This window comes from Mixophyes fleayi, chromosome 2, assembly GCF_038048845.1.
Source record: "Mixophyes fleayi isolate aMixFle1 chromosome 2, aMixFle1.hap1, whole genome shotgun sequence".
NCBI lineage: Eukaryota > Metazoa > Chordata > Amphibia > Anura > Limnodynastidae > Mixophyes > Mixophyes fleayi.
Genome location: NC_134403.1, coordinates 347988146 through 348001190, shown reverse-complemented (window position 1 = coordinate 348001190; position 13045 = coordinate 347988146). Strand labels below are relative to the sequence as shown.

General features: G+C 38.5%; 1 long non-coding RNA gene across 1 annotated transcript in view; it reads left to right on the top strand.

Annotated features, from left to right (window-relative positions):
• LOC142140497 (uncharacterized) overlaps window positions 1-12890 on the top strand; it is a 129500-nt gene extending 116610 nt beyond the window's left edge. Inside the window, exon 3 of the long non-coding RNA XR_012688515.1 lies at window positions 12279-12890. This is a non-coding gene — a long non-coding RNA (uncharacterized LOC142140497). The remainder of the gene's footprint in view (window positions 1-12278) is intronic.
• Window positions 12891-13045: the final 155 nt, after the last annotated feature.

Sequence of the window (13045 nt, the reverse complement as noted above, 5' to 3'; positions counted from 1 at the left end):
ACCTCTGCTGTGTTGCTATATCTCAGGCTATACTGCTCCAGCTGCACCTGTTTCTACTGTGTTGCTACTCTACGGGCTATACCGCTCAAGCTATAACTACCTTCGCTGTGTGCTACTCTGTGAGTTATACTGCTCAAGCTGCAACCACCGTCGCTGTGTGCTACATCACAGGCTATACCGCTCAAGCTACAACCACCTCCGCTGTGTGCAACTTCACGGGCTATACCGCTCAAGCTGCAAACCATCTCTACTGTGTGTCACACCTCGGGCTATACTGCTCCAGCCGCATCTGCCTTCGCTGTATCGTTGACCCTGGAACGGGACTGTTTAAACCACACCTGACTCTGTCAGCTGGCTCCTTCAAGTCATCCCTCTGAGCCGTTCTATCCAGCTTCATCTGTTCCGCATTGGTCACTACGGCTCAGTGGCATTACAGGTCGTATAACGAAGCTGCTGTTGTCCTCTTTCCTGGCTGAACTGTTCAAGTATCATTGAAAGTATTAAGGCACCTGTCACGACTGAGTATAGCGTACCTGCTATCGTTGGCACTACTCGGAGGAAGGTGCAGAGTCTAACGTGCCCCTGGTGTTCACCAGGGACCCCCGCAAGGAGGTATGGACTCAGCTGCAGGGAACACGCAGGTCGCGGTCGTTCCACGAGTCAGATAGCGAAGCACGAGAGAAATGTCAGACAGGCCGGTTCGGCAATGGTACGGGCAATGCAGGTACACAAGGAGAATCCGAAGGGGTGGTGAGTCAAGCCGGGTTGGTAACGTTCTGACAGCGGGGTACAAAATGGAGATACAAAAGGGTAGTCAAGGCAATCCGGGTCACAATGGTCACAGGCAATACAGCAATAGTCTGGAGACAGGCAAAAGGTCAGGAGACAGATAATCACAGGAACACTGGAACGCTGGAGAGCAGGAAAGGACCTGAAACTCTGACACAGGAGGTGGGATACAGAGAGGCTTAAGTAGTACTGCTAGCCAATAGCCTCAGCACCTGTAGTGCTGTCATAGTTCCAGCGCTGTTGTGCTTGTCATACTTTAGCGCCGTAGCGCTACCTTCATGCAGCGTCCCGTTGCCTGGCAACGGGAACGCTTCCAGGTCTGTAGCTGGCGGGCCGAGCAGAAGTGACGCGTCTGGTTGCCTAGCTATGCGGACGGGCAGGCGGCCGCCGAGCGGCGCCTGACAGCACCATTGGTATCGGGTTTCTTCCGCATCTACTGTGTATCTACGTCTACCTGGACTGTTAAACTCTCCGTTGATGTGTGCTGTGCTATTGTGATACCATACTCTTGTGCCTCATTCTTTCCACACTATTGCTGGACTGTTCATTCAAAGCCATATCTATTTACTCATTGATTATTCATATTGCCTCTGTCATTGCCGGTGGCTCCGCCCACCTTGTACCACATTTCTAGTGTATATACGTCTTCCAAGACTTTCCTGTATATTCATTAAGTCATCATTAAACCGCTGATTGTACTTTTATCCTGCATCTGTCATCTGTTTGAACCTCGGGGTATCATTACCACACACGGACAGACACATGAACCAATGTTCCCTCTTAAATGAGCAATCCAGAAAGGAAAGAGTTCAAAGGTTAATCTAATGAGGCCTCCGCATGGTCTGCATTTGTTTTCCTAGCATGTTTAACTTTACTTTCCAGATCGTTCAGCAGAACAGGGGCCCACACACACATTCAATTCTTTTGACATTATTATATCCCTGTATCGAGTGGCAAAGACGTTCATCTCCCTTGTTATTTAGGTCACCATGTTTTTCTGATTTAAGTTTCAGCTGAGTATAATTTCACTTTTATGAGCTGCCAACTTTCTCTGCCCTCATCTGTTTTGGAACCCACACCTTTCTACACAAAACCAAGATAACATCTCAAGCTTAGATAAGAATAGAGACTGTGAGAAAGTTGACAAAATATCCATGAGACAACAGTCTAAAAACAATCCGAAAAAGTGCAGACAAGAGCCAAAAGATTATTGTATAAAACATAGCTCATTCATGGCGATAAGTAAGATTATTTTTTAATTGTCGCTTATCGTGGCAATAATAAATCCCTTATCGTCACAATTTATCAAAAAAATATTACTGAGGCAGCTGTGCGATACTCAACTGCCCGGAAATACTGTCCAAAAGCCGCAGAGATTATGGTTTTTGCACTTTGGGCACGAAAGCACAAATCCTGGGCTTTCAATTAGCAAAAAACCCAATATGTGCGAGAATGATTGCAAATTTGGTGATAATAAAAATAAAAAATAAAATAAAGTTTTAAAGTAGATAAAATTTATTTAAAAAAATTAAGAAAAAATATTAAAACAGTTATGCATTAAAATTATTTATTGCCTTTGTTCCGTTATTGCCATTCTGAGATTCACTGAGTTTCCCCTTCCAAAGAAATCTTATCGCTGGTAACCCTTTGAAGAATTGGGCAAGGGGAAAAAAGCCCTATCACCAGCGAAAAATCCTATTTTTCTGACAAAAGGGCTTTTCAACCTTTGATCAATGAGCCCCTTAAACTTTAATGTAAAATGACTAACTTAAAAATGTTTAAAATAAACCTAAATGTGAAAAATTACATATATGAAAGATGCATTCACTAACCTTTTGCTGTGCATCAGACCTTTGCCAAGAAACAGCTAACTGTTCCTCTTTGTTCCCCCCCACATTTCCTCCAAACAGCTTCATATCTACTCTGTAGCCCCAACAAGCAGGCTAAAAGCTGGGATTGCTCAGGAGTCAGTAGCAATCGATTACTAGAAGGAACTGCAATGTTCTCTGTTCTCCAATCAGCTCTATAGCTTTATCATTGTCATGGTGACCAACCAAGAGACCCTACACCAGTGGTCAGGGAACAGGGGTAAATTACCCCAAATGGGGTAAAAATGAAATTTCTGGGGGTAATGCTGCCGATTCACATGCTGTCAGTTGGATTGTAGACCCCTTTAAATGTGAAATTGCTGTTGTACCAGAAGAGCCTCAAGGGTCGGCAGAGGCACTTCTTGAGCTTCAATGCAATAATGAAGCACGTATTGCATTTGAAAACAAAGCAGATCTGTCATATATTTGGATGTCAACAGCTATATAGGCATTCAAAATTGCACATGAGGAGGCAGTTAAAAAGTTCTTGCATTATGCGACAACCTACATTTGCGAACAAGGGTTTTCCACTCTAACGAACATAAAAACAAAGCAGAGAAATCGATTGAATGCTGAAGATTGTTTCCAAATTGCTCTGACATCAAAATGCCCCAATATTAATGCTCTCATATCAAAAATGAAACAACATCATATCTCCAAACCCTGAAGTTTTGAAGTTGAAGCTTTTAAAGAAATTTTGAATAGATTCAATAACATTTTGACTTCCAATAATTAATAATATATGATTTTCTTCCTTTCAAATCAAGGAGGTAACGTTGGCGTACCTAAATATATTTGGGGGGTAAAAGGTAAAAAAGTTCCTTGACCCCTGCCCTACACGGTAATCGCTCTTTATGCAATCTAAAGAGGTCTGCGACCAATCAATACTGAATATTCCCCCCCTTTCAGAGCCATTTTAAATGGTGTGTGTTATACAGTCAACTAGCTAAGTTCTTTATTTCATTTGAAAATATAATGGATTCTGTTGGGACACTAGTGGAATGGTTTAGTTGTTCTTTAATGTTTTAGCTTTTCCACAAACAACTCACTCTGAAATTGAGTATGCTTATTTCTAAGAATACAATCTTTATTTTGTAGCAGTGCCAACGTATGCGAGTTAAACAACCAAACCCAGAATTCACTCACAATGTCCCTGCCAAGCAGAAAAGTCAAATAGGGTGAGATATTGAGCTCTTATATTTTGCTAAACAGCAGATGGAAACATTTCTGCAGTAACAAAAGAAGGTAATTTGCTTGGCAATTTTGAGTGTATGTTGCATCTAGCAGCACAACCATATTACACAGGAACATATTGCAGAAGGATGATTAAATTCTCAAAATATAAAAATGCTATTCTCTATCAATGCATCTAATTTACCTTACTTGTACATTTTGGTATTCAGATACTTTTACCTGTATTTGTATTTTCAATTCCGTTTTTCCAAGTATCACTTATGCTAACATTTGGTAAGTTTTTGGTATTTGGTAAATGTTATTTTATTGCAATTACTATGTTGTGTATGTATTATTGTTAAATCATAGCAAATAATTGTATCCATCTTCTTTAATATCAATCATTCAGGATGTCAAGCTTGAAAGCTCAGTATGATTCAACAAGTTATTTCAGAATACAATGTTCTTGTAGCCTTGTAGCAATGTTCTTAAGTAGCAATGGGCCAAAGATTGCAAAAAAATATAATAATATTAATAATCATATTATTATTATTTTTGTTATCATTATTATTATTATTATTATTATTATTATTATTATTCAGTATATGTAAAAGCATCAACCTTTCACGTAGCACTATGCAAATCAAGTAAAATATGTAAAGCAAAAACAAAGGTCATAGAAAACAGTGCTCCTAAGATTTAACATACTAAAGGATTAACTTAACTGTGGTTTATGTTCTGTTCTAAAGTCAATCACACTCATCCTTCCAGAATGGTATTACAAGTCTCTATAGCCCCTAAGGAAGGTAATGAAAACTATTTGCTTAACAGCTAACCCAATTTTGTTTCCTACTGATGTATTTATGACTTACAGAAACATGGATTGAGGGCGCTGTCCAAAAATGGCAAATAGACTCCCAATAGATCAAGTGATTATTTTAATATGATTTGTAGTATGCACTTTCAGTGAATTAGCATGTTTGTGTCCATATGCCTGTAGAAGAGCTTATTCCTTAAAATGAGTAACTAATGATATACACTGCTCATCGATTAGGAGCAGGCTGAGATGCTCTGTATGCAGTAATGACATCTACTTCATTGTAAATGCATGTTTTACAACATGTCCCATTGCAACAATCACTTGATCCATTAATCATCTCCGCTGGTGGTAGTGCCGACTATATAACTGCACATAAGTGTATAAAATCTACAGAATATTGGACAATTCTCAGAAAGATATTGTTTGATTTGTCTTTTATAAGGGAGGGTTGTGAACAGTATATCTTTTGTAAGGGTGTTTCCCACAATTATATTTAAACATTTTAAGTGTATAATTGTAGAGCTCTGTCCATTTCTGTCAGTCACTCTCTTGGAACTAAGAGGTTGCTAAGACCTCACTCTGCACACACCTCCTGTGATTGGTCAGCTGATGGAGGTGTTGTCTGGACTCAATCCAATCACGTGGGGTGTATGCAGCTGCACATGTGTACAGGAACTCTGCCCTCTTCACTCTCATTAATTCAATACTGATTGACCGGAATACTTAAAATGCACATTTTCCTCTCTTTCTTTTACATAGATACAAATCGTGTTATTCTATGTTACTTTCTAACACATATCCAAATCACTAATATCACTACAATACTTCCATTTAAACCAACTAGCGAGGGCACACACACACAATTACAACACTAAAAATATATCTTTTTATTGATAGCAATTTTGTAGGCCACTCCATAATTGTTAATAAGATAAAAGTTGACTACAATGGTTAACATTATGAACAACATACAACATGGAGTGATATACACAGAGTTAAGAGTGACAGCAGGGCCGTCTCTTCCATTGGGCATGATGGGCAGGTGCCCGGGGGCCCTGCAGGCAAGGGGGGCCCGTCCGAATCCTAAAAAAATTTAAATTTTTTTAAATACTTACCTTGCGGTCACATCAGCGGTGATCCGGCTCCCTCCCTGGTCCCCTCTTCCGTGCTGTGCTGTACACTGCATTGCCCAGGGGCCCATAAAGTAGTTAAGGTGGCCCTGAGTGACAGGAGGGCTCTGGGTGGACATAAAGGCAATTGGAGACATTGGCTTCTCCACTGAATGGAGAGCTCATACTTGCACCATAATATTAATAGGTCAAGTCCTAAAACAAGAATATTTTCATACATTCATTCCTTAATGTTTACACAAGACAAATACTAAGGGAAATGAAAAAAAAATAGGTATGGAATGAGAAATCCCAAAGATGAGTCATTTCTACTGTTTGAATTTGGTACCTGGTTCTCTGTTAACCAACCAATATTTACTCTTTGTACAAAGCCAGTTGGGAATATTATGCAATGGTTCAGCTTAGCAAGTCTATATATAGCCCTACTATAGTGTACAGTAAGTGATCATCGCTAACTTCTTGATGTTTTTATATCAGGCTTTCCCAAACCTAACAGAAAATATTCTGGTTTATTGGAGAACAGATGATAAATGGGAGAATTGAACTTGTTTATTCATAGTCCAGAATGTAGCCACTTTTGGTCACATCCACCATATGTGGTATAGAGCACCAACAACTGGGCGGTCTCTGAACATTAACCTCGAGAAACATATGATGCAATTTTTGTGGGTCTAGGTGCCAATGGTGATACTTTTAAATGGCAGTCATTTAAATCTAGATTACGTTAGATGTAACTTTGCTTGAATTCCAACAAATATGTTTCCACTGCTTGTCACCGAGGGTATTTGGTAATAATGTATCCTAATGAGTGTGACCTAAAGTAGATTTTTTGTTGAGTATTTTGTAAATTAAGAACACTCAGAAGTAGCAACAATATTCATTTGGAGTTGATCTGTTTAATATTACATATAACTGATGGCATCTTGGAAAAGCACTCGATCAGTAGTGACTAGTGGAGAGACGAGATGACAATTTTCTTATAACTGAATCTATTTGACGATTGTGCTAGGAACAAAGGATGTCCCTAACACAATACCCTCCTTTCTGCAACCAGCTGCACTATGGATGGACATCAAAGCCAGGTTAGTTAAGACTTTATGGTGATGAGTAACTTGTTGGTTTTACAACAATCCAAAGGCTTTTTATTGTAGAAGTATAGATGGCAGTTGGAGATGGTTCATTGTACTTCAACATTCTGGAAGGTAAACGTTCCGGCAACAGAGATGTGTCCTTGAGGACAATTGTCTAACAATGTTAAGCTTGATGTTCTGTTTTGTTCTTACTACACAACAATACACATACAGCTTGATAAGTGGCAACCTATCTACCTTATTGGGATAAAACTGCTTGGTTTCTAAATCTTTGGAGACAGACTAGAATGAAATAAACAATATATGACTTCAGTTACTGAAATGAGGGAAACCAATGCCTATATGTAATTTTTCTGAAACAAAGGTGATTTTGAGGTGGTTAGAGGCAGATTTAGCAGTTTAGCATCAGTTTAGAAATGCTGAAATGTCTACAGAAATGCAGGTTTTGCACAAAATTATTTAAAGGACACCTGATTCAATTTCATATCACAAAACCCCCCTGCTTTGAAGTACTAAACTAGTCCCGACAGGAGAATCATTTTAAAAGCCACAATGCCACTACATAAACATTCTTTGCTTGTAGCCCAAGATAGCAATTTATTGTTAATAATGTTCAAATGAGCTAGATTATTTTGATGTTGTTAAGATTTGTAGCTTATGGTTAATATGACAGTACAGAAATAATATCTTTCATAAGAAGGCTCCTAGTGCATAATATATAATAGAAGGTTCTTAGTTACTTTCAAGCCCACTTCACTTCACTACTAGTGGGTACACTGTGGGTGCTCTATAAGCCTCACACAGCAGAAACTATTGGTTGAGGTCCTACACGAATGACATCTAACAAGATTGAAACTATGGCACTCAGGATCTCTGATTGGGCCCAGCTGTAAACCAGCAGTTCTGAATGGCCAGAAGCAAATAAGAAGCAATGTTCATGTCTACTGTACATAAAATTCCAAGGGTAAAACTAAATCCTTCATTCCTTGATCAACGGCTGAACAACCACATTTGTGTATGAGCAGATTTAGGCTTTTTCTACTCTTTTCAGACATAGGATCACATGTTTTTATTTTTATGGCCCTATATAGAGGAGGGCCGGATAGCACAGCTCACATATCCACCATACAATGCCTTGTCCCAAGGATAACAGCCTCAGCCCAACAAAATCCTATGTCCTCTATACCCTCTATATACTGCACAACACCATCCTATGCTCATTATACATTACCTTATGCCTGCCAATCTTATGTTCACCATATACAGCCTGTGCCCAGCATAACACCCTCATGTCTACCAGTTCTATACCACCATATAATGCCTGTGCCCAGCATAGACACATGCACAACCCAGACCTATGTACAGCAAGTACTGCCCCACAATCATATGCCCAACATATACTAATCTCATACCCACTACTCTCATGTCCACCATATACAACCTGTTCCCAGCATAACACCCTCATGTCTACCAGTTCTATACCACCATATAATGACTGTGCCCTGCATAGCCTAATGCCTATCCCAGACCTATGCACAGCAAGTACTGCCCCACAATCATATGCCCAACATATACTGATCTAATGCCCACCACTCCTATTTCCACCATAAACAGCCTGCGACCAGCATAACACACTCATGTCTACCAGCTCTATACCACCATATAATGACTGTGCCCAGCATAGCCTAATGCCTATCCCAGACCTATGTACAGCAAGTACTGCCCCACAATCATATGCCCAACATATACTGATCTCATGCCCACCACTCCTATGTCCACCATTTACTGCCTGCCATCATGGCAGCCTCTTGATCACTAGCTCCATGTCCACCATATACTGCCTTTGCCTTGGCATTCACTTGAATAATGCCTATAATGTTTACTTAACTTTTTAATATGAGCAGCAAAATGACTTTCCTATGGTTTATTTTCTCTAACACATTGCATAGAGGCCCAGTAAAGTGTATGGTGAGTCTGAGCCAGGGTACACGTTACATGCATCCTCACACTTTGCTCCACTGCTTGTTACTGACCATTTATCTGACCCTATAATTGCTTTCCCTTTAATCCATGCTACTTTCATTCTCATTGTCGTCACCCACATGTAATAGCGACAGATTCAGCAGCGTTATTGTCAGAGCTTAATTTGTTCTGGAAGGAGCAGGAATGTATGTCCAGCACTTCTTTTATCCCCTTAGTATTTAATGTTTAAAGATCATTTTTGACATCTTCTCAGCATTTCAGTTTTTTCCATTTCTTTTTACTTACAAATTAAGCACTGATTATAGTAAAAGAAAAGAGTTGCCCCATTTCACAGTAGATTCTGGAGAGAGAATGGGACACATTTGATCTATTTATAATTAGGGCATAGTCTATAACAATGTTGTTCCCGGTTAAAATAGAAATAACCAACGTATGTCAGTATTGTTGTATTTTCTGTAATATTTCTCTTTGTTTATACTAGTTGTTTAGATACAATACTAAGCACAATAAAGGAAATTAAGCCTAAAACCAAATCTTTAATTTCCTGTGTTCTGTGTCTAAATCCAGAAAGGCTTTACTGAAGAATATTATAGCAACTTAGATGCCCTGTTTGTAGTATTGATGTAACCAAAACTACCATTCCCTTTGATCATTGAGTTATTACAAAATAATCTCTTATTTCTAAAATATGTTTTTATTATTTTATTCTTTATCTCTAGGATATAATATAAACATGAACCTCAGTGTCCATGAAAAGGGAGTGTTTGTTTTATTTTTTTGTCCACGCGCGTTGCGATTAGTTTTTTTCTTTCGTCATTACCAAACTGACCAACCGAATCAATGTGTGCCTGTCTAAATTTAGCATCTCTAATCTTCTCAAGTCCTTTTATACCACATCCTAAAATGCAACACAATAACAAAAAATCCCACAGGCTGTGAATTTTATGTTATTTTACAAAGAATTGATAAGAGTCGTTCTCTCCAAGCTACAATCTACCAATCTCCAAACTCTCACATTCTCAGGGGTGCATCGTACCACCAAGGGTTCATGCAGTGTTATCAGTGGTCTTATGTCTACTGTGTTTTTGGGGCGTAGTACCCCTGACAAATGCAAATGAGTCTTTACAGATAACTTTCCCTATTTTACAACACTGATGAAAGAATGGGCCTCAGTATATTAGAGGATATAAAGAGAGGATATAAATCAATAGATGATGATGATGATGATGATGATGATGATGACACTGCTCTTTAGCAGAAAAGAAGGCATGGTCCTTAGGACAAGGATATACAATCATAGCTGTGCTGTAGGATATAGTGGATGAGCATTTATCATGGTTTTGTCTGTTAGGGATCAGCTCTAAACAAGTGTAGAAAAATATTCCATATCATACAGTCTATAGTATTCTCAATTTAGAGAGACAATAAATTGCCTGTCTTTCTTTCCACTATTGATTCTCTTCTGACAGCATGTTTGACTTAAACCCTAACATTCTCCCTAGTTGTCCATTTGACACTTTAAAGCAACATAGTCTCACATGTGTGTGCTAGGCCAGTGACTAGTGGTGCTTGGCACCAAGTTTTATGTGTCTACTACAGCATATGTCTACGTATATTGGCAGAAATGTTGATGTTTAGTGGTTAGCACTTCTGCCTCACAGCACTGAGGTCATGAGTTCGATTCCCGACCATGGCTTTATCAGTGTGGAGCTTGTATGTTCTTTCCAGTGTTTGCATGGGTTTCCTCCGGGTGCTCCAGTTTCCTCGTACACTCCAAAAAACATACTGGTAGGTTAATTGGCTGCTATTAAATTTACCTTAATTTCTCTCGGTCTGTGTGTGTATATGTTATGGAATTTAGACTGTAAGCTTCAATGGGGCAGGGACTGATGTGAGTGAGTTATCTGTACAGCACTGCGGAATTAGTGGCACTATATAAATAGCTGATGATGAATGATGATGTATGGCAAAGAATATTTAGCAGAGCTTTTATTAATCGGCCTTCTGTGTTTAACACCAAAATAGCCCTATATATTCAAGCAGTTAATGGGATTTAAAGGCTTTGTAAACACCCCTTGCATTAGACACAAGTCACTGTTTTTGATAGTGATCAACCAAGATATTTGGGAGAGAAGGTTTAAGTGCTAAATAGGGCAACTCATCATTCATTCCGCAGGGCTCAACCAACAAAATAGCTAGAGGACCGCATTTGAGAAACACTGCTCTAGAACACAGCAATCTTCCGTACTGTCAGTCTCTCCTGGCAGATAAACAGCAATTACTATTTACATTTTCCCATTTACTGATCTGCAGTTTTATTTCCATATTTCAATGTGTTTGATTGTATCATTCGCAGATGTTCTCCAAATTGTTATTTGACTTTTCTTATCCATTTTTGTGCTTTTTAGAATAAATGTAGTCCACTCCTTCAATTATAGCAGATCTTAAGAAAAACGAAATGTAGAAACGCTTCTTATGTTGCAATTTGGCTTATAAGGAATATTTGGCTGATATAGTAAAAAAAAGATCAACATCCACAATGAGTCCTTTTATGAGTAATTACATAGTTCTCTTTTGTCCAAAACATCAGGTGTAGTGAAATTAAACAGACTGTTACCTACTACAAAGAATTTTGCCTCGTCAGTTACTTGATGCACAAATCACAATTGCCTTAAAAAGGCCATTTGTGGTTTGAGCAGCAGGTTCAGGAGTAGGTCAGTATGTGCAAGTAATAGGAGTACTAGAAGATATCATTTAGAACAAAGTAGACAAATGCGCAGTCTACATTGAATTACAGAGTTGTTCTAAACAAAGAATCGTTTCATGAACACTCTGCAGTGCAAGCACAATAGTGCTTCCATTGATTGTACTCACCGTGAAAGACTCATTAATATGCAAGTCATCAGATTTGTTTTTATTCTGAATAATCGCTTCTGAATATTTTCCATTTATATTAAGCTATGAAAATACTATACAGCTTTTAGTGAGAAGAACACTAACATCATTTTTAAAGATTGAACACAAGAGATTTTGAAATGATCTATGATTCTTAAATACACAAGCGCGGTTCCTTCAAGGTTAGCAACAAATCATTTCTATACATACAATTTATATTATATATTTTATATGCTTAACTTATTTTTAGCTAACCATGATGCTCTTGTTGTAGTCAGCATATTAGCAAACAAACTAATAAATACAATAATAAAACTTAAGAAGATAAAAAGTTGTGAATGAGAATCATTATATCCTTTAGAATTCTACTGCTATTTTCGATATTTCTAAACAATGTATTTCACTTAATTGCATCAATTGACAGCTGGTCTATGAGAAGAAGAAACAACAGTCATCAATATATAGAAATATATTTAAATACTATTTCCACCTAAAATGTGTTTTTATTTATCATCTCCCCTCCCTGCAGCAAAGAGAAGTGTGTGGTTTCCATCCAAGCACCTCCGCAGTTCCAGAGACCTCACCACAGCCAACAGCTTCCTGTCCTTGTATTGAAATTCAGGAACAGTTCAAACTTCAGTGCTGATTGGAGAGGACCATGTGCTGACTTTCCCCTTCTCCCAGTTGTCGACAAGAGCACAATAATCACTGTGGCGCTTGCGGGTTGAGGTGTGCCAAACTGTGGAGTTCCCCTACATGGATCTCCCAGAGTGCTTTTAGTTGGAGATACAAGGGGCAGGTGAAAATGTACATGTTAGGTGGAATTATCTTTTCCATTTAAACTTTATTGCATAGTGTATGAAGATGAAAGACAGTTATATCTCAAACTTGTCATATTTCCACTCACCAGATGTTTTTTATAACACATAGTTGCATTGTTATTCCATTGAGTTACGTTATTATTACGCTGAAAGAAGTAAAAATTGCAATAGGCCCACTTTCTGCTAGTGTCAACTTCCCCTATCAAATGTTCAAACACTGGAAATCATTATATTCAATCAAATCAATCAATTTGAATTTTTTTTTTTTACTTCAATAAATTTTTATTGAGTTTTTCAAAATGAAATAGGGTACAGAAAAAAGAAAGGGGGACAGGTACAATTGAAGGAACAAACAAAAGGGAAGAAAGGGGGGGGGGGAAACCCCCACGCAGGGGGGGGGGAGTCACTTAATTGAAACAGCGATCTTATAACATGCACATTACTTTGAACAGCAGAAATAAGATAAACACATTGG